The sequence below is a fragment of the Melospiza georgiana genome, chromosome 6 (genome assembly GCF_028018845.1).
Source record: "Melospiza georgiana isolate bMelGeo1 chromosome 6, bMelGeo1.pri, whole genome shotgun sequence".
NCBI classification, from domain to species: domain Eukaryota; kingdom Metazoa; phylum Chordata; class Aves; order Passeriformes; family Passerellidae; genus Melospiza; species Melospiza georgiana.
In genome coordinates, this window is record NC_080435.1 from 47,427,484 (window position 1) to 47,450,288 (window position 22,805).

A 22,805-nucleotide genomic window follows, 5' to 3' on the forward strand; every position below is an offset into this window, starting at 1 on the left:
ATGTGGATAAGGGCACCACAAAAGCATAATCTGCTTTATTGGGACGCGATAAACCAGGTTTATGTGGGCAGTTGGCAGCAGTGCTTCTGAGTGTTACTCCATCAGATAATCCAGCAGAGCACTGATGTGTCCTTCTGGTCCCCTAATATGGCTTGAATCTAAAGATTAGGTAATTTTCATATTTGTAGGGTTTTCTAAAACAGTATTATTTATTTCCTACTTGTTTCCTGTTTTTTTAATTATGAAATTCTTATTTCTGTAACCAAGCAAAGGTAGTCTAAGAGGAATATTTCTGATACTCCAAGGGAAAACCCCTCCTTTTCCACCCAGAGTGAAATGTCCAGAAACCCCAGAAGATTCACTGGGGTTTGCAGACAGACTCAGCAGCTTTGCTGCATGTGAACCTGTGGCTGGGGTGTTCCTGGTGTGAGACTGACCACACACATGGGGCCCAGCTGGTGTGTGCCTGGGCAGTACATTTGCTGTATATATCTCTCCAGCCCAGGTGTCACAGCATACACCAGGGAGTTTAGGCCTTGTAAAACAGCCCTGCACAACATTTGCACACCCTTCTCTGCACCAGGGAGGTTGTGGGAGGAAGGAAGGGGTTGGCTGTGTTGTTAAGGTGTGGTGGATGTGATCCAGAGGAAGCTTTGGCAGAAGATGGCCCTATCTTCTACTCAGGGTCCTGAATCAGAGCTGTGAGAGGGTTTGTGTGATTCAGCTGCTAGGCAGAGGGACACCTTTCTGACCAGGGAATGTCAAGTCTGTACACATATTTGTTATCAGGTATTTGGCAGCAGGTCAGACTTAGAGACACCTTAAACCAAGGATAAGACCAGAACTATGAGGTTAACATCCAGGGACAACTACTTAAGCTGTAGTTAGGACTACAGCTTAAGTTCCACAAGATGTGAACATATTTATGAATAAAATTAGGCTAGAAATTAAAAAGATTTTAGCCATGAAAGAAGTGAGATTCCAAAATAGCTTTCCAATGAGAGTAGAAGGGTTCAGAAGCAGTCAAAAAAGTCTGAGATTGAGATTTACACGATACAGTTGCTGAAATATTGAGGGATGTGAGCCAAAGACTCGAAAGTATATTCCCACCCTGTCTTCCCTGCTTGCTTTCATTTTGATCCTCTCTGTTACTCTAATTTCTCCTTCTCTTCTTTCCTGTTCCTTTTCTACTTGATGACAGGCCAGAAAATCCTCTCTGTGCATTTTTCCTGTCACTGTTACATCCATTTGGTAGAACAAAGCAAAGGCAAATCCCATTCTGGTCCATCTCAGTGGGCTCATTGGAGTCTGCAGGCAGAGCCAGCGTGGGGCCGACCCTTGGGGCACAGGAGCAGGGGCTGTGGAGGCCATCAGGCCCTGGTGACACAGCAGAGTCCTTGCTGTCCTGGTGCACGGCTGCTTCCCTTGCTCTGTGCCACTGACACGCTCATGCCTTGGCAGGCATTCAGTTTCAAAACTCTGGATTCCTGCTTGGGAAAGCTGATGACACAGTATCTACCCAAGAAGACTGTTGAGGGGTGAGATTCATTTAGGGGATGCTGCTGTGTTTCTGTGCAGCAGAAAGGTGCAAAATGCAGGTACAGCTGTAGTGAACATCGCTGTTAACAGAATATTCTGTATAATTGGAAAGAGAGAGGCTGACCAGATAGCACTTTTGGGGGGAAGTGGGAGGTGCCCTCAGGACCCAGTGCCAGGAGCTGCAGGGCAGCTGCACCTTGACCTGCAATTGGCACTAGCTGTGGGTGCCCATCATGTTTGAAATCCAGTCCTCCCATGCTCAGCAGGGCTGGTCTGAGGCAAAAGAACAGTGCCAGGATCCCTGCACTGTACCACTGGCACTGCCACAGAATGCCAACCAATCCTGCACCTACCTCTAGACTCTGAAATGGAGCTTGCAGAGAGTAATTTGTTTTAACATACAATAAACCCAAAGAGGGGCTTTTTGGCAGGGGCTTCCTGGCACTGGCTGCTTCAGCTGCACTTGTGCCCATTTGCAGGGACTGGATTTTGCAGCTTGCTGAAGAGTTGTTTGTCTTTCACTACATGTTTTTCTGAAAAAAGTGAGCATGACTTGCAAGAAGTTTGGCCAGTTAACACAAAAGTGATTTAGATGCTAGTCAGACCTTATCACTTTTTTCTTCTATCACTCTGTTGCAGCAGATGTTTGGGTCATGGGCAGCCACCTGAGAAGTTGCCACAGCTCTGTTAGCTGGCATCAACACCTTCTTTTCACAGATAGAAAACTGTTGTTTTTCACTGCTTGGGCTGCAATTTGACAAGCACCTCAGCTGTGTATCAGCTAGCTGCCATTGGTCATGCTCTTGCCTGCATCCTGGCCATGGGACCCTGCCTCCTTCCTCAAACAGCTCCAACACTCACCAGCTCCAGTGCCCTGGCATTGCAGGGCATGCCTGACTGGCAGAAAGATATTCACCTTCAATTTTAGCAGCCCAAGGGGGATCTCCACATTCACAGGAGCTGGCCAGAGTACAGCCAAGCCTGAGGATTCTGCAGATTCTGAGCCTGTGGGCTCAGGCTGATGAAGAACACCATCCATGTGTTGCTCACAATTTGTGGGGAATTAAAGGCATCCAGTGGCTTAATTCACCTTATGTGTGATCCTGCTGTAGCTTTTCTTAATTGCCACAGCAATGAATTCAACTTATTTCTGTGGAACTTGGTCATTAGAGATGATGCCCCACTACAAACATATCCTTCCTAGTACAGTATTAGCAGCTGAGTGAAGGGGACTATTGGAACTATTGCAGTTTTCTTCTCTTGATCAGTGTTCTGTGGGTTTTCCCTTGTTGGAAGAATAAGTTAATAAATACTAATTAGGATTAAAGCAGAATACAAAGTGGAAACTTCCAAAGTGTCTGTCACTTGCATTTGTGCAAATTAAAACATCTCACATCCAGCAAACCCAGGGCCTTTCTTTTCTTCCTGGAGATTTTCTATTCCACAACCAGCCTGTGGAGCGAGATGTGTGCTGTCATCCTGCTCACTCTGATGCAGCCCATGCTCTGGTAATCCCACAGCACCCAACAACAGGCTGGAGTCCTACACTGGCAGCTGTTTCACCATCAGGTGCCTGGGGGAAGGGCTGCCAGCTACAAGCACCTCTAGCAAAGGCAGGAGGATGTGACCAGGTGTCCTTTTGGAACTATAAACCCTCTGAGTGGCTAGGCAATATTCAGAGCCTTTAAATTTTTTGAGTTTTTTTTCCTTTTCCTTTGGAAGTTTCTGATGAGATTTAATCTTAAAAAAAAAAAAAAAAACCCAACATTTTATTTACAGCTAATGATGTCAGAATCTTGTTTGTCTAATTGTAATAGAAATAAAAAACACCCAAACCATTTTTACAACCTCAGCCTCACTGCATTCTGTGGCCATAGACCTTCCTGCTGACTCCTTGGGGATGTTCTTGCAACATGGCCCATTGTTGTTTGGGTAGTTTTTGCAGTTTTTCCTCACACAGACACACATCTAACTTGTGTTGGTGTTGGCCATAGAATCCCTGGCTCAGCCCATCACTGGGCCCAGAGGTTGGCCCGTTGCATTGGATGGCTGCTACTTGTATCTCATACCACAGAATGACAGAATGGATTGGGTTGAAAGGGACCTTAAAGGTCCCTTTAGTCCCAAAACCCCTGCCATGGCCAGGAACACCTTCCACTAGACCAAAGTCCCATCCAACCTGGCCTTGAACACCTCCAGGGATATGGCATCCACAGCTTCTCTAGGAATCCTTTTCAAGTGTTTCACCACCCTCGCTGTAGATAATTTCCCCCTAACATCTAATCTAAAACTCTCCCTTTTTATTGTAAAATCACTTCCCCTTGTCCTATCATGAAATGCATTTGTAAAAGGTCTCTCTCTGCCTTTCTTGTAGGCCTCCTTTAGGTACAGTTTATTAGGTGTTTCACTCTACAAAGGGTCTTAACTGGGCCTGAAGGACATTTTCATCGTGCTTTAATCAGAGCAATTTTGAGTAAGACAGATTAAAGCCTTCCAGTATTATTAGTTCTCTTGCAGCAATGGGTAAAGTATCAGATCTTAGAGAAACACTTATCAGCAGTAATGTACTTCTCATAAAAATCTGAGCCTATAAATAATGAAGTCTTCCCTTTCTGGAACACCCTTGATTATCATAAATCCAGAGGGATAGTTACAACCTGCATGATGTATCCATGCACATAACAAAATTTTGCATGGTGCCAAAATATTCCCTGTAGTTGGAGGGATCATGTAATAAAATAAAGAAGAAATTTTCCAGCAAGGTGGAAATCATCTGCTTAAAATGAATCATGATTGAAGGAACTGCCTCAGGAGCAGAAGGAACTCAAAGAGTCAGCAGAGCCCATGTTCTGGGTACTAATGATAGTGCCTACTGATCTAGCAGAAATGTGGGCATTTATGTCTCTCATATGTGGAAAGGCATGTCAGCTGAAGGGAAAAAAACAGCTGGTATTCCATCAGGTTAGACCTGATGGACACATAGAAGCTAACATAGGATCTGTGTGCTAGATACCCCTACGTAATGCCCAGACCACAGGATAATCTGTAACAACCTGACTTTTTGGTAAAGGACTTTCTTTAATGAGACAGATTAAATATTATGAGAAAGAAGAGTGTGGGGAGAAATTAATCAGATGTTTCTGGTAGCCCAGTGAACTACAGACATATTTTTCTGCAGCCCTCATTGCTGCTCCATCCTGTCATCACATTGCTGGATGCTCTGCCCCTCCATGCTTCCCTCACTTCACTGACCATTGCTCGCATGGCAGCAGTGTGTGGTGCCTCTTCAGCCTCCAGCCTCTGCACTTCTTGCATGAGGTTATTTGGTTTGGATAATGTGGGCTCAGAATGAGCCATGGATCTGTGGAAGGTTTCCTGTGCTCTCCTGCCTATTCCTTATTGGACTGTAGTTTCACATGTACAGTTTCATTAGGAAGGCCCATAACAGAGATTGCCTTCCCACTCTTTCTTGTTTATATGATACTGCTTATGTGTGAAGGGCAGAATGGTCTTTTTCCTCTCTGCATTCCCAGCACAAGACATTTATAAATGCATAGTGGCCACTTTAGTCTAATTTTGTAGTGTCTCTGTAGGAGGGAATATGGAGCTAAAGAAGTCCACTGGGGCCTAAGAACACTGAGATCAATTTTTCACCTAATATACAGCTAAACTGGGTAATTCAGTTCACTTCCTTTTTTATGCTAGGTGTCTTTTGAAACTGGGGAAAATGACATTTACCTAGGTAGGACCACAGCAGGCAGGGCTGACTGCTGCAGCACTGGGCATTGCCACCACCGCTCCGAGCTCACGACCTCTGGCAACAAGACAGGAGATTTCAGCCCAGGCTTCCACACTGGTGCTTTCTGAGATGCCACAGCCGTGCCTGCTGGCTGTGCTGGCTGCTCCAGGTGTGTGCAGGTCAGGCTTGTTCATGTACTGAGCTCGTTTTTGGGGTGCTGTGGGCAGCCTGGGGAACAGCACAGCCCAGAGCCTCTCAGCGCTCTTGTAAGAGAAGCAAGAACCACTTGCTAAAACTTCCTGGGCTGTCTTTTATCCCTTTCTCAAAAGAGAGAGGAATGTTTTGAAGAGGTAGAGCTGCTGCAATCACTTGGTGTCTGGATAGCCTGGTATTTTGTCTGGTAAGGACACGCACCAGGCATCCAGAAGGACAAGGCAAGAAGAAGCACAGAAGGGCAACAGCAGTAATCTCCCACCAAGAAAATCTCCCTTGGAATCCCCCATGCTGAAATACTGCAATGAACATGATTTATATCTGAATTTGTGCTTGTGATGTACTTGTAACCCATTAAAGTGCCTATTCTTCCCTTGAGCCTGCACTTGGATTCCATTCTCTACATAACAGTCTGTGACAATGAGTTTCCCTGTCTAATTATTTATTGTGGGGAAAATTATTCTTTGAATTACCAAACATTTCATTTGCTGAATATCCTCTGAATCTCTACTAAGAATATTCTCTTTTCTGTATCAGTTCTACAGGACTTTGGAAGGATGCCATATGCTATATGGATATTTCAGTATTTTATTTTCCTTTGGAGCCCTAGTGTTGAAATTATATATGGTATTTTTTATAAAAAAACAAGTAATATATTTTCTATCATGATCATGTCCTGCTCAAACTAGAAGAAAAAAAATAAACTTTTTTTTACTTAAAATCAGAGACTCATAGAATCATTTAAGTCAGGAAAGGGCTAAGTCATAAACTTTCCTTTTTTTTTTTTTTCCTGAGTTCCAGCCACAGCTCTCTTGAGCAAGGTCACCAGCTCATCTTTTGGCAAATGTGGACCACATGAAAAATCTGAATTCTTCCTCTGGAGAAGCTGCTTGGCTCCTTTCTCAGCTAAACTATGTCTGCTACAGGTATATACAAATGCATATGAAGAATTCTCTATTCCTTCTGATGAGGCTGCTGCCGTGTTTTGGCAATTAGCTAACCCTGAAGAGTCCAATGATGAAAGTAACTAGTTATGATTGATTCCCATTGTTTTATATTACTAAATTTTGAAACTTTTCAGAGACTGAAAATATAACTGAATGAGCTATTAGATTTTTACCTGTTTGATCTTCTATCTTGCCTTAACTGTATAATCTTTTGTATTATGTTTAGTCCCTGGTTCAAGTACATGCCTACATGGTTCAAATACATGCCTATAGCATTGAATCACTTCCTTAAGGAGAAGACACATTTCCAGATCTAGAATTAAGTCAGTGTGACTAAAAGTCCTTGAATATATACTGCATTTGGATTTCATCTGAGTTTGCTTCTTACAAATATTCCTTTCCCTTTTAGCTTATTCACTCACATGGAGTGGATATTTTCAGTAGCTGCTTGGAAAACAGGGTGACTTAGATGGGCTGGAGCAGATCTAAGGCTGAGATTCAGGAACTTTGCAGTGCATTTGCCTAGTGAAGACAAGGAGCTAAAGAGCAGGGACTGATTTATTCAACAGTGATTATAAGAACATTTTATTCTCTGCCCATAGTTAATCAATTCATTCAGAAACCACAGAAGCTGGAATTTCTGATGTGAAAACCTTTGGGTCCCCTAGGTGTCTTATGTGCAAACAGCAGGGCAGAAATGAGGAAAAACTGACACTTGTGTGAGAGTTTTGGGTACTGACTGCCACTTACATTTCAAACTTAAATGACCATATTTTTCTGCTTCAGAGGCTGACTTTGGATGTCCTTGAAGTCTGGAATTATGCATTCTGGCAGGCAAGTGGAGAAATGAACCAGATGCAAAAATTTAGTCATATAGGGAGGTTTCTAGTAAATTTTGCACAACGGGGTAGTGACAGTGTACTTAGTAAAGCCACATGCCTTTGTAAAAATAATGCTATTGATTTTCTTAGTGTGTGTATCAAATGTTAGCACATTCATTAGAACAGCAGCCTTCCAAACACTGCTGTAGAACAACCAGCAGGCCTGGAGTCAAAATCCATCTGAATACTGGCTCGCTTTCAAAGGGCAAATTAATATTAGGGCATTGACTTTTCATGTTAGAGAGGAAAGATTTTAAAGGCAGCATTTATCAAATAGAGTCAGGCAAGATTTAACAAATACAGCTAGGCTGCAGGCCCTATTTAAACAGGCAAAGGTGTGTGCATGCAACCATGTACAGCACTAGCAAAAAAGCTTGTTTATGCACATATATATATATATAGGTATATATGTATGTATGTATGTATATATGTATGTATGTGTATATATATATATATATATATACACACTCATTTACGGTATTGGTCTAATACAGTTACATGAGGAAAAAAATGTGGAAAATACTTATGTAAGGAAACTGTCAGTTCTAAACTCCTGTGTGAGTATATTGAAATATCACTGAGTAGGAATGTAATGTATTACAGTGATTAAATAAATACTGTGTCTGTGTCCTCATAATGTAACTTCTTGTACAGTGCTGTGAACAAAGCAGCACATTAGTCCAAATATAACCTTGGCTGGCAGTAGCTTTGCAGGAACAGAATACAGTTCACTGAATCTGTTGAAAAAGAACTAACAACATAGTGAAATCAACTTTTATTCTCTGTCCTTGTAAGGATGAGAGATGAAGGAAGATGAGTAAAGGTTATTCCACTTCTCATAAATTTACTAAGAATTTGGGATTTACCTGTTCCTAGTGTTTCCCCTTTGTATCTGTGCAATCATTCAAACTTTCATGGTCCCTGAGGAAAGGCCCTGTGGAATGTGTTTGGTACTTGTTGTGCCCATCTTAATTTGGTTCTGTATTCTTAAACCCATGAGGATGAGCATCTCTGGAGAACAAGTGGTCTCATTATCAGGGCACTATTTGTTTCACCCACTAAACTGTAGGCTTATCTAATTTCTGGGGGGTTTATTTGGTTGGTGTGTTAGTTGGCTGGTAGGGGTTTTTTGAGTTTTCTTGTAACCCATTTGACAGCATTGCTCCACTGTCAACAACCTACCTGTGCTGTGGGTGGGGAGAAGAGGAGGTGAAGATTTACATTGCTGTAGCTACCAGCAAAAATTGCCCCTTGGAAACAAAGCCAAAGCCACCTGCTGAAGTATCCCACTTCTCTTTCTTACTTAGAGAGGGTTGCCAAAGCTTCAAAGGCTTTAACTGAAGCACCTTAGTTAGGTGGAAGAGAACAGGCTTGTGCACTTACAGGTAGTTATACACAGATTTTAGCTGTGTTGATTGACCCTTCAGAATGTCCAGCACTGCTGTGACTGCAGCAGGATGCTTTGGTGAGGTGCCTGATCACTGGTGATGCCACAGTGGTGGCTCCCAGCAGTCCCATTGTGTCTGAGCCAGGACTGCTGCTACAGATACTGAATTCAGTGAAATCTTCACAAAATCCCAGGTGGATCTCTTCCTGCTTCCTAGCCCCATGCTGCAGACATTGAACTGCATTTTCCTTCCAGTCTCCATTTTCCTTACTTTCTCTTTTGTAATGCAGAGTGTCAGTCTAAGAGGATGATTTCAATTGTTTTATTGTTTACAGGTCTTGTTAATTTTCAACCTACATGCCCCAGTGAGTTGTTTTGTGAGCTTTGGGTTTTGCAGTTTCTCAAGTCTCAGCTGTCACACACTGCAAAGTGCTTTTGTGGTATTATTGTGTGCAAACAGTTAAACAAATATTTTGGAGGTACTCTATGTTTCTAATGGAAACAAAAGGTTTTTGTCTCTGTATTATTTTCTCCATTCAGATGTCCTTGTAGCTGGTACTGGATGCCTCTTTCCACTGTGTATCCCATTTTGAACCAGATTCAAGTGTTCTTCAAGGTGAGACTTCTGTTGGTTTATTTATTTCACGTTGAAGGCATTATTACTGCAAATTAATTTTACTCTTTGCTCAAGATGCATATCCCAAATATTTTTATTTCCTGTTCCAGAAAAAAAGGCCATGGCTTTGGGCAGCCAGCCTGTGTAAAGGCCAGTTTTATTGTTCCCCACAGAATATGACCTCTGAAATCTCTCTGAGTTCCTGAACCTCCTCCTCCACTGTTGCCAAGGTTGTGCTCTGGAGTCTGAGGGGTCGCCCAGAAATCCTTACCATTATGGTGTATTGCATTTATCTTGTCTTCCTTGATGAATGCTGAGCAATAATGTTAAACCTTTCTTCCCTTCCCAGCAGGATAGATTTTCATCTGGAGTTTGGTGTCTCCAAAATAAATCTGAGATAAAGTCATCAGCAGAATGAGCAAATGGAGCATTGAGGGGTAAATATGAGGCCCAGTGGGGGTTTGAGTCTTCCTTGTCATTATACACCAAAAAGAACTATTGTAAGCAGCAAAATTAATTCAAGACTTCTTTTCCACTTAAACCACAGGTTCAGAGGGTGACTTTAAATTCATCTTCTAGACCATTAATTCACAGGTGGCAGCAGATTCAGGATGAATTTTAAATGCTGGTTTGGGAAACTTGACCCCTGTGGCAGAAAAGCTGGGCTCCAAAATGAAGTGCCCAAAATATGGACTCCTCTCTCTGCCTGATTTTATTGAATAAGACTGACATTCTTCAGCATGGTTTTAAAACCCTCTGGATCAAGGCTGGCATGGATGGGCAATATTTTAAACTAGAGTTATTTAGGTAACCTTTTTCCTCCTTAACCTTCTTCTCTTTTTGAGAACCTTGTGGCTAACTGTGGCCAGTCTGGGATCTGCCACGTGGATTGCAGAGCTCTGAGAAACACAAAGTGTAGGCACTGTGTGGAAATTAACCAGATTACCAAGCTCAGATGACTTATAAATGTTAGCTTTTTATGTCCTTTTTTTAAAAAATAAAAAGAAAAAATATAAAAGAAAAAATTCCTTTAAAAAACCCAGATCCTTTTGGAGCATGACAAACAAAAAAATATAGCATTAATTAATCCCATGAAAATTTCCCTTTGCAAATGCCTTCCTGTAAGTAAAACACAGTCCCCTAAAAGTGTGTATTAGAAGGAAAAGGTTCTCAGTTGGCCACTGAGATAAAAAGAGAAAATTATTTTTGGAACCGTTTGCAGCCAAAGCCCCTCAGAGGAGCTCCTTGCTGCTTTGATAGCTGGACACTCGCAGTGTGGAAGGAGGAACAATCTGGTTTTGCCATGCCAGCCCCAGCCACCCTGAGCCTACACCCACAGCTCAACCTGGGCCCATTTCTAGGCTGGTGTGAGATGTTCCCAGCTGTCACAGCTCTGCTGAGGGCTGAAATTCACTCTCTGCCTTCTCTAGGGATGAACACATCAGAAAGAGGGAAGTGAGACCTGTGGACCTCTCAGGGATGAATGGGACATGGAGCTGAAGTGGAAGGGATGGTAGAAAACTGCTTAGAAATCAAGAGGAGTTCTGCATTTTATGAACTTGATTTGTGAAATTATCCCCAGATTTTATTTTTTGCTCAAAAATGGGCTTCTTCCTGACAAGAAAATTATCTGTTTGAAGTTTAAATTACTTGGAGATTAAATTAAAAATTAGATTTCTGGATTTTAAAATTTCATTTTAATTAAGTGTTGCAGCCCTTAGGAATTCAAAGAAACTGAAACTCTCCGAAGACAAATGGCAGACACAATATTTGAAATTTGATGAAACAATTTTTCCTTTAATTTTATCCAATTATATTAAGAGGTCTTTGAGTTACAAAGCATTAAAAAGCACTACTGAGGCCAGAGACACGCTAGTGAAATATTGTTTCTGTCATGTGGAGCCCTGTACAGAATTGTGTGGGCTTAAATAAATGTATCTTGATAGTTTACCTTAAAACTCTCTGTCCTTTTCCTCAGTTCAGCTGAATCCTATGAAATAGATACGCAGCTTGAAGAAGTTCTTCACACCCCCACAAACGCTAAAAATGGCCCTGATACAACATGTATTTATGTAACAAAATCATCTGCATTAATATCTTCCTTTCCTTTCTGCAAGAAGCACAGGAGGGACCCAGGCTGACACATTTTCCTGCAGCCCCTTCCAGTTTTCTCCTTGCATTTGGGGCAGCAGGGCTGAGCTGTGTTTTACCTTAAAAAAAAGGCCACTGAATAAACAGGAATTTGGTGTGGCTATTAATAGGGTCAGCTGCAAACCTTTTGGGTTTTCTTCCCTTGAATATTCAGTATCCTGTTAGGGATCAAAACTGTGTGATAACAAGAGTTCTGGTCACTGCTGTTATACTGATCTTTCAAATAAAGAACGTATTAAAACAAATATATTTCTTCCACTTTCCTGAAAAGACAAGGGACTGGCTGATGGGATCAAATGTGATGTATTGAGCTGTTAACTTCTTCTTCATATCTGACAGAATGAAGGGAAAAAAGGCCCCCACCTGGCAGCTGCTTGCTGCTCTGTTTGTCACTATCATGGTCAGGTGGCTGTCTGCTCTCCAGGTCCCAGTGATGCCCCAGCACCTGCGCAGGTGTGCAGCTTGAGGAGAGGGCTCAGGTGCTGTGGGAACAAAGTCAGGGGCTCTGTGTTGGCCTCCCAGGACTGGCTGCTGGCCTGGGAGGAAGGGAAGGAAGACAGCATTGTAGCTACTGCTACAATAGGGTTAGAGAAAGCTTGGTAACCCTGCCATGTTTAGCATCACCAAAGTACCTGGGAAAATCAGCAGCCAGCAAGCCTCCTCATTTTTCATATGGAGACTCCTGCCCCAGCTCTGCTGTTCCTGTCTGGATACTGAGAGCTGGAAGTGTCAAAGGCCTTCCTCACGGCACAGCTCAGCAGGATGGCTCCCAGCTGCAAGCTGGCTCCTTGGAGGGGAGTGCTACTCCCACAGGCTGTCCTGAGGAATCACCAGAGTGACCCCCTGAGTCTGCTAAACCAGCACTCACCGCCCCAACCTGCTGCCTGTTGTGGAAATAAATCCTGAGCAGCAGTGAAAATCAAACCAATATTCTCAGCAGCAGCTGTAAACTCGATAAGCTCTCTGTCCTCCTTTCCCTCCCCCTGCCCCATCCCTCCCTTTGGAGTTGAAATGAAGGAGAGACATGCTGAGAGAAGCAGTGCAGTGCCCTGTTTGCAGGGTAATATGCAGACCGCATGTATGTATTAAAGACTGTATGGAGTTATAATTGAGCCAGGAGCATTTAAATGCAAGCCAAGGGGAATTTGCTATTCTGTGTGGGCAGATTTCAATTGTAAGGTTGGCAGCTCTGGTATCCTGTTCTCTAATACCATGAGATGAGAAAAAACAGGCTTTTCTTTCAGAGCAGTTGATTATTGAATCCGCACCAGCTGTTCACCCTAATCCGAGCTTTCTGTGCTCGTTCCTTGTAACAGAGGCGTCCCTCATCCCTCCCTCCATCCGTCCATCTCCCCACTCTCATTTCCATGGGGCTTTTGTGATCTTTCAGAAAGGTGGTTAGCAGATATCAGCCACCCAAAGCAACATGAGGATCAGTGCAGGCAAGGGTTAGAACTAACAAGAGAAGGAAGCCCCCCCGAGCTGGATATTGAAACTCAAATTGTATTTCACATCCATTGCAAGATAGAAAAAAAGCCATCATGAATCAGAAGGCAGAGAACCAATTTTTAACAGTGACACCTGACTGTGTGCCCAGCAAACCGTGTGGGATCAGAGCTGGAGCGAGTCCTGAGCCAGCACAGAGTGGCAGCTGTCCCTGCTGCCCCACTGCCAGCCAGGGACCTGCACCCAGCCATGTGGCAGAATAAAGGAAATAGAATTATTTTGTTTCTTTTTTTTCCTTTCCTTTTTTTCTTTTTCATAATAAAGGGGGAGGAAGGGGTGAGATAACTGAGTTCCTTCTGGGTGCTTCTCACTCAGCCTGCAATGTTATGTAAGGCTGGTACAGCTAATGCCTGCTCTGCTTCAGCATCAGCCTGGCTGCTTCATCCCCACTACACAATTATTTCATCAGTCTCTCCTACTAGACATCACAGCGCTATTGCCATTAGTCACATTTATTAGGAGAGCAGCTAAAATAAAATTAGCAAGCACAGGGGCCCAGTTACTCAAAGGACTGGGTGAACACAGCTCCAAGTAGTCCCTGCCCCAGAAAGATCCTAATCCCCTGGAGGAGGAGGACTAGGGACAAGGGGGTGACACACAGGACCCCAAAGAGGGCTGTGAAAGCAGCAGGAGGAATGCTGTTTCCATGAAGAGCTTTGGCAGGGGAGGGTGAGTCTAAGTCAGAATGAGTCAACTGGGAATAAAAGGCAGCAGGAGAAAGGACATTGTAGGGGAAAATAGGGTGGTGGAAAAGGTAATATGTAAGTGACAGGCTGAAGAACAGAGGTTGATGGTGGGGAAAAAAGACAAGTTTATGCAAAAAGGCAACCAGCACAGCAAATCCTCCCTGTCTGCCTCTCCCCTGACCATTTTTTCTGCTGCTGCTGCTGCACATTTTTGCCCTCCGTGCAGTTTCCTCACTGTGTTGCTCTGTCTGAAGGGTGCCTCCTTCCCTGCTCACCGTGTCCTCCTGAGCTCAGAGGATTACCCCACGCTCTGTGCATGGGCAGCCTATAGCATCCTCTCTGGAAATCTTGGCTGAATCACAGAGGCTGCTTGTAATGCCAGAACCATGCAAACTGAAAAGCTGCATTAGCACTACAGATTGTATGTACAGATTTGGAAAACAGAGATACGGAATGTTCTGGGGCATTCTGGGGAAAATGGACTGGATGACCTGAGAGAGGACAAACAGACAGGCATGCACAATTGCATTTCTGTATGTTGTGGGCATATGGATGGAAAAATGAGCCCTTGAACTGACTAGTGGACTTTCAGGAGCTGGAGATGCCAAATGGTGTATGTCATTTAGCTATCAATTTAAATCAGGGTATCTGGACACTTTATAGATAAAACTCCATAAAAAAATTGGCTTGGCAACACATTAGATAACAGACCTTAATATAAAAGGATGTCTGAATGTGATTCTTGGATGAGTAGGGAGAAAAACAAGAAAGTGCATATTTTTCCTTTGCAAATGGCATTGACAATACTTCAAGTGGGCTTCTGGATAATGCTCAGGTGTCCACATTTTCAACAGAATATTGTAAAAATGATGAAGTTGCAGAAAATATTTCCAAAAAGATTTTGAGAAAATAGGATCATAATTTGATATAATACTTTCTATTAAAAAACTTGGAATACCTAATCTGTTATGCTCATCAAAAAGAAAATTGAGAAGTGTTCTGATTATGGTGTGTGTAACTTCACAGTGAGAAAATACCAGCTACTAAAGAATGCTTTAATTTAGTGGAGAAAAGCATAATAAGAAACAATAGTTGTAATCTGCAGCTTACCAGAAAAATTTAAAAGAGAAACTAAAAATAATTCTCTTTTTAACAGAAGTAATTATTTCTGAATGAAATTCTAATTCACCTCTCTGTCAGATGATGATTAAAATCTTCTCATAGAGGTTCAGTCAAACACAGTCTATCTGTTTTGCTGCCAATATTAGGTATTGGGTGAGAGTTGATGGTTTGTGTTATAACTTGGTGGTGTTTTGTTGCCTAGAACTCCATGAACAGCTTATGTACCCACCAGAGCTAAAAGCTTTGTATTCCACCCACTTTATCTGGTTACATGCTTTGTTGTCAGTTCACAGGTAGAATATAAGATAATGGATCTCTACACACTTGCAGAGCAGTTAGCCCAAATCCTGGAGATCCTCCCATTCACCTGGTGAATAACTGTAATTAAAATTTAAAAGCTTACAGCCTCAGTTTCAATCAAGACTAACTTCCAAGGGTATTCTTTTGAGCTGATAACAACAGGAAGGCAGATATGAAGCTTATATGAGTTGAGGGAAAATTGGACAGAAGTGTTAAATTGTCAATATGGAATGTTCCTTAAATCTGGCACTGAACAAGTACCTAAAATGGTTAAAATTGACACACAGTTCTTTGCAAGTACTGCCAGAGGGTGGCTGCTGTAGTGCTGGGAACCACTTGGTGTAGAGTAGATGCTGTGTGGACCCTTCTGGATTAAACAAGTATTACATGAAGTCTGCAGTCAGGGCTGGATTCAGTAATTCAGTTGCTTCAAATCATATGGTCCTAAAACACCTGCTGCTGGGCAGAGCAGGTATGCACCAGCAGGAGCTCTAATCCAAACCCCGCAAACACATTTGCTTGATCCAGTGTGTCCCCCATTGCTGAGGGTGCTCCCTGAATAGTCTGACAGGAGACCTGGTTGGCATGAACCTTGGTGTCAACAACAAATAAGAGCAAATATGTCCCAAATTTAGGTTTAATAGACATAGTGCTTCATAAGGCTGCTGAAAATGAGCCATATTTGCCAGGCTGCTTGTTTTACTTCTACCACTCCATGAGTCCTGTTAAAAACTGGGAAAGAACATCCCGGTCAAACAAAAGCCTGGTACAAAGCCTGCCCAAATGTGAATCAATGCAGAGCCCCCAAGTTCCTGTGGCCCAGCCCCACTTTTGGCAAATTTACCCCATGATGAATCAGGACTAAAGTTGTCACATCTCTCAAGCCTGTCTTTCTGAGCACAGCCTGCTTGCTCCTTTCTCACACCTTCAAACGCAGAGCTGGCCCATTTTGTACACAGCTGCCACAGTTTGATTTGCTTTGTGTTTATGCCTTAAGCTTTGCCTCTCTGTTTCCATGTCCACAGCCCCAGTCTATTTTATGTCATCTTATCTGGAATGCCTGGGAGACAAACATCCCCTTCAGTCAGCCAGGCATGAGGGCATCAGGGCTGCAGTGACACAGAAGAACCACACTTCGTTTCTCTGACTGGCTCTGGTGGTGTTGTGGGGTGATGGGGTGTCCTTGCACTTGCCATCCCACCCAGCACCCCATCAGCTGCAGCTGGGCCATGGATCCCAGGGTACCAATCCCTGGCACTGCCTCCCGTCCATCATCCAGGGAAGCTGCTGATGCAGCACGGCAGAGAACAGCCAGACTGACAGACACAGTGAGCACCTGGCCTCGGCACCCTGCGGCTCCCAGCTCCTTCCACAGGCACCCAGCTCTGGCTCCCAGCCCGGAGCAGTGGTGCGCTGTGTGGGAGCGTGGGTGTGAGTCAGGAGCTGCACTTTGGGGCGGGGGATGCAGCTCTGTGTGCAGTGACGCTCGGGGGGCTGGGCTCTGCTTCCAGAGAGGGAGGGAGCGCCAAGGTAACCACAGAAACATGGTATCCTTGGATATTAGCAATCCTGACCTACTTCTGGGTATTCACTCACTGCTGGTGACTAAAGAGGAGTAAGATGGAAGGCTTAAAGCTCTGAGAGAAAAAAAAAAAAAGGATCTTTCCATCATTTTCTAGGATCAAGATTATTCATGATAATATTCAGCTAATTAAAATCTTTAAGTTTTATTGCCTTGCACATCATGCTGTTTTCATCCCTGCTTTATATACTGTCGAAAATATTTTAATCATACATTACTGAAATATAATGGCAGAGATGTAAGGTTATGTATGGGGTGTAGATCAGAGTGACTGATGGGGGTGTCATTATGCATGTATAACCTAGTCGTTGTCAGTGGTGTTAATCTTGCTCTGCATTTCATTTAGATCAGTGAGAAACCCTTTGCCTCAGTTGCAGGTCTACTGGTGATCCAGAGCCAGCTCTCGACTTGCATCAGTAAAATCACACTGTTGTAATTGCAGGAAAAATCAAGCCCTGGATTCCATGTGGAGAATTTACACTAGCAAGTAACTGGGAGCAACTGAGTCTGTCTATTTTATACCAGATTAAATACCTATTTCAGACCAAAAAACAATGACAGGGAAAACAACTGTGAGATGCACAGTCATCCCTAAACTATCAAGGGGAGGGGGTTTTTTGATAAACAAAACCAGCTGAGGAGGCAAGAGTGCTGTCTGGTGTTGGGCTCTAAGTGTCCATTGCAAAGCATGGAAAATACATTGTTTAGGGCTCCAACTGAACCCCATTAAACTTTCATTTCAAGGGACCATGTATCACTGTCTTGCAAAAATCTGTACCTGGTGTGTTAATAAAGACTGAAATTGAGGTTTAAAGCCATAACTTCAGCTTCTATTCTTTTCTTATTTTTGACAGTTCTGTGACAAAAAAAAAAAATTAATAATGAATCAGGGCTTGTCAAGGTGTTTTTAATATTTTTCTCAGCTGCAATTCTTTTCTGCATACACAATCTCAAACATTTAGACTATGCTAGCAAAATGAACCAAAAAGAGACTGAAGGGGAACGGTAGCAAAAGTGGAGCTTTCCAGCATGAATTTTTATTAACTGGTAAAATAATCTGGTAAATGAAAACCAGATTAAGTAGTGATGCTAATGGTGCCTGAATTTTGTTCCAATATTTGGTATATGCAGAGCTGCCTTCTCTACAAATTGAAATGCACAGATATTTATATATCATCTGCAAAACTTGCATCTCTACAACATGGTACTGACTAAAGATATGGCTTGAAGAAATCCCATGTAGCCCTTCCCCAGCACCAGTCCTGGTTCAAGTCCTGTTGTTAGTCCTCAGAGCTGTAAATTATGTGCTCAGATTCTACAATTCCCACTTTATTGGTGAAAAACTGGTATTAGATGGAGGTTAAATAATCTACCAAATGCCACTCGATTATTTTCGCAGGATTGAGTGGAAATTCATGAAATCCCAGTCTGTAGAGTGCAAGATCAAACCCTTGCCTTTATAGGCATTGGTCCAAATATTTTCACTATTCCTTTCATCTGTTCAAGAAGGATTCATTGCTGGTTTCTGCTGCTAATTCAGGCATTGACTCATGTAGCATTACTCTGATCAGACTTGGACTGTCTGTATTGGAATCTTGGCTCCACTGAGGTCAGAAGGAGTCTCACCATTGATATCAATGAGTTTTGGTAAATGGTACTGAATCCCTGCCAGTGGCTCTGGCTGGGAGCCTTGCCCACTCTCCGTGGGAAAGCCCCACACACGCAGCACTACCTGACAGTAAACATGGAGTGACCTTTCAGTGGAAACAGCAGCAAGTTTGGAGCATGCACTGCACCCTGCCTCTGCCTGCCTCCCCTTATCCCCCACTGTCAGCAGGGACATCTTGGAAAGGGTGTCACACAGGCAAATATGGAGGGGGGATGAACGTGTTGGTGGGCTGTGGATAATGCTGAGCAAAATGTGCAGTTTTGCAGTGCTGTCTAATGCCCATGTCCTCAGGGAAATACACTTTCTTATTTGAAAAGGGCTTGTGCAGCAGGTTCGTGAAAGATTTTTCAGAAAAAAGCCTGTCTCAACAACCTTTTAGTAACACAGCCTTATGAAAGACTCAGATATATTTCTAAAGCTGTTGGCTTAATTTATTTTGGTTGGACTGTGGGATATGAGACTTTATTTTTTGAAAGGAAGCTTTTTTTTCCCCTGTTGCACTCCAAGTTTGGTGGTTTTCAATTAAAAATACATGACACATGACTCTTTCTGGTCAGATTTCTGAATCAGCCCCTGCACCATGCTAAAGTGTCTCTGCTGGTGGGGTCTCATTCATTGAATAGTATTTTCCACAAGCCTGCAAATTTCCTTCTTCATTCAGATAGCTACTAGATAGTTTACTCCAAAGTTGGACTTAAATGAAATGAAATTTACATAACAAGTCACTCAGAGCCTATTGTGTGTCAAATGGAAAAATCTGCCATATTTTATCCTTTCCACCTGACATGTAGAAAGAAATATGTTGAAAGGGACATACCCAGTTATTAAGGGAGTCTGACAGTATTTTATTATTTTATTTTAATTTAGCAGTATCCTTGCAACAGACTTGGATTTTTAAAGATAAAATATACTGAAATATTAGATTGTACTATGTGGACTTCATTCTTAACAACAGGCAGGATCACAAGGTAAATGGCTTGTAGGAAGAAGCTCCAAAAAAGAGGCTAACAAGTCTCTAAATAAGCCTCTAAACAGCCTCTAAAACTAATAAGAAATCCATGATGGAGTGGAAACCAGGAAACTGGTTCTTGCATACCATACATGAGCAATTCCATTAACTTAAGCAAAACATTTTATACTAGGTCCTCTAATTCTTACTCATCTTCTTGAAGATGTGCTTTGCTTTATGGGATTCACAGTGAACAGTGGCTTGAAAGACTGAGGTGTAGCTGGAGTCTAAGCTTACAGTTATCAAATATCCAAAGCTGTAAGGAACATTTGGGCAGCAGTAAAACCTCATAAGCTATGAAATGCACAACAGAGGTCATGACCACCCGAGGATATTAAATATCAAATGTAGTTTTCTCAGTCTAGAAATTGGGTTTGGTGTACAGTCACATTTCAAAGTGGCAATAATCTACCTATGGCAGTTTTACCCACCTCCACTGTTATATTCTGTCCCAACCCACAGTATGACATGCTCATCACTGACAAAAAACTCCTGCTCTTCAGCACAGAAGTTATAGTCTCACAGTGGGCAGAGATACCAGAGTGCTGCAGACAATGTGACAAGGAAATATTTGTGGTGAACAGAAACGTGTAAATACAACCTTTTCTTTGAAGAAGGTGTGGCCTTCTGGGGCTTGACCCCACCCATGAGCCCCCATGGGTTGGAAGTTCTGAGGTTGAGCAGCACCAAGGACTGACAGGTTTGTTCATGGCTGCATTGGCAGCAGCCATTTCTTCCTGGTGTCTCCATGGGAAAAAGAGGCCTTTACTTACAGCTTTTTGCCAGTGACAGCATTAGTGGGAGCACTGGGTATCCCCACTGAGGAAAAATCCAAGAATGACATGAATAATGTAATCCTTGCAAACCCAAGTGTGAGCCAGTCTTTCAGAGGCAGTGGAAGGACACGATACGTCCTGCAGCTAACACAGCGACTTCAAAGAGCACGGGCAGCCACACACAGCTACACACAGTGCCACTAAGTGATAGAAATGCTTCTGGTAGCACTCCATGCTAGCCTCCCTGCTGATACAAGCTGTTCATGAGAGATCCAGGCTAAACCTATCCATAGACACAAGGAACACAAAAGGTTAGGATGTTTTAGATAGAAGGTATATGAAGTCTCTATGGTCCCAGTTATTTACTAATTATCCCATACCTCTTGAAGGCATCATTTTCTTTTGTGAGCCAATCACTGTATTCTACAAATTGTACATATTTTATATATTTTACATATTTGCACATAATTACTTATAATATTTTACATATTTACCCACCAGGGACAGCTTACTTTGGGAATGATGGGGTTTATCCTCACCAGAATAATGCAAAACTTTGTAGGATCCTTTTGAGCCATATTTGCCACCTCCACCACACAAGGACAGTACACACATTAGCCCTGAGCCCAGCACCACATCTCACCACACTGAGAAGTGCACACCATGAGGGGGGAAGAGCACTGTGCCTGTATAATACCTTTAGCAGGGGTACCCATCAGTCAAAAGCCTCAAAGCCAAACACAGATATCAGGCTGGACCTAATTAAAAAAAAAAAAAAAAAATTATAGAACTGCCTGCAACAGGATCAAAGCCATAATGGAAATCCTGCAGTCAGAGGATCCATACACATGGCTCCATGCTGGGGAGACAACTTCTTCCCTCAGAGCAGCTCAGCAAAGCAGAGGCTGTTTCTGCCACTTATAACAGTGCTCAATGACAACACCACAGCAATGCATTCTGCAAGCAGGATGAGTAAGAATGTTGGCTGTGCCAGGCAGCTATTGAGATTTGGAGTGTCCATGATTGCATCCCTGCAGCAGGATACAGGTTGTGTTGCCTAGAAATGGAAACCACCCCAAAGGACTGGCTGGGTAGAATGAGCCAGTAAGTGGCTGGTCATCACTGGGTGTTGCCTCCTCTTCCTAAAATTCCTTAGTTTCCAAATACCATGTTTGTGAGGAAAGTAGCTCACCTTTTCCTTCAGTATGTCCTTAGTACAATGACAAGTGCAGTCCAGCTGGCATAGGACTGCCTGATTGTTTCTAAACTGGAAATACAAAGGGTTAACTTTCAAAAAGACCATTATTGTGCTGTTGATCTCAGCAGAGGTGAGTTTGAATAGGAAAGGAACATTACTCAGCAACACATAATGTAAGCATAAAACCACAGCTTCCAGAAGCTCCTAGAAGCTGCATGGGTCTCATTTTCCTTTAGACAGCTCTTTATTCTAAAACAGATTTTGTGCAAAGTTAGTTGCAGGTCTACATCTGCTTTACCTTCTTTCATTACTGGTGACAGAGAACAGCAACTGGAGGCATTTGCAGATTATTACATTTTTAGAATATGATTTTGCACAGCTTAGGATTCTATCTGCTTTTTTGCAAAAACTGCTCATTGATTAAAACATTAACTTCGATGCTCAAAATGCTCCTGGCCAGCTATGAAGCTGAGTGACCTTGGATAACCACTTAACCACTATATATTACTAAAAGACATCTTTATAAGGTTTTGTTAGAATAAGGATATGAAAGATTGCAAATTTTCATTGTGGTACAGTGGAACAACACATGTTTAAGACAGATATTTTTGTATTGATAAAGCATGGGTCTTGGGTGACTTTGTTTGGTTTGCTTAATCATGCAAACTCTGAAGTAATCAGGGAGCTGATAAAAAGTCTTCTGCATAACTTTGTCGAGAATACAGCGAGTTGTTGTAACTATAGTTGTTTTGGAGAGCATCTTGACAGAAAAGGACCTTGCAGTTCAGAACCAGATAATTTCTGCATGGCAGTCGGAGAGCTCACAGTGCCTATTCCTTTTCTTCTTTTACGTGTTTCTGCATTTCTGGTCCCTTCCCTGCCAGGATTTTTAAGAGTGACTATGCAGCTTGGAAGCTTCAATTTCTAGACAGCTCTGAGGTGCCCCCTCTGTGCCTAGCTGTTCCTGTCACAGGCTGAAGGTACAGCAGAGCAGGAGGTGCAGACCCAGAAACAGGCTCAGAGTTCAGTTTCTTTTCTCCCTAGAGATGCACATGTGCAAGGCAGGAAGTGTGCAAGGCTGCTCCACATTTCTGTGTGTTGCTCTTTGTATGCTTCCATCTGGGAGAAGCTCTAGTGAGCCTGGGAATACATGTATATGTATATATTTACACATGTATAGGGTGCTAGTTTACATAAAAATATGTGTTCTGCTTTTTTGCAGTCCTGTAACATGTTAGAGACAGACTGACAGCAGTCAGACCAATTACTCTTGGTAAACATGTTCAGTTCATCCCTGGGTACTGGAGGTCCTAAAATAGGGACCAATATGTCCACGTGACCATGTGGCCACCAGCCTGATAAACTGGGTGGTTTGACTTATGAACAGAACTACACAGACAGAAATAGTAGATAAGTGATGAGATCCCCTCTGATTCTGGGAATAAAGACTTTCACTCTCCAGCAGAGCTGGTGCTAGCCAGTAC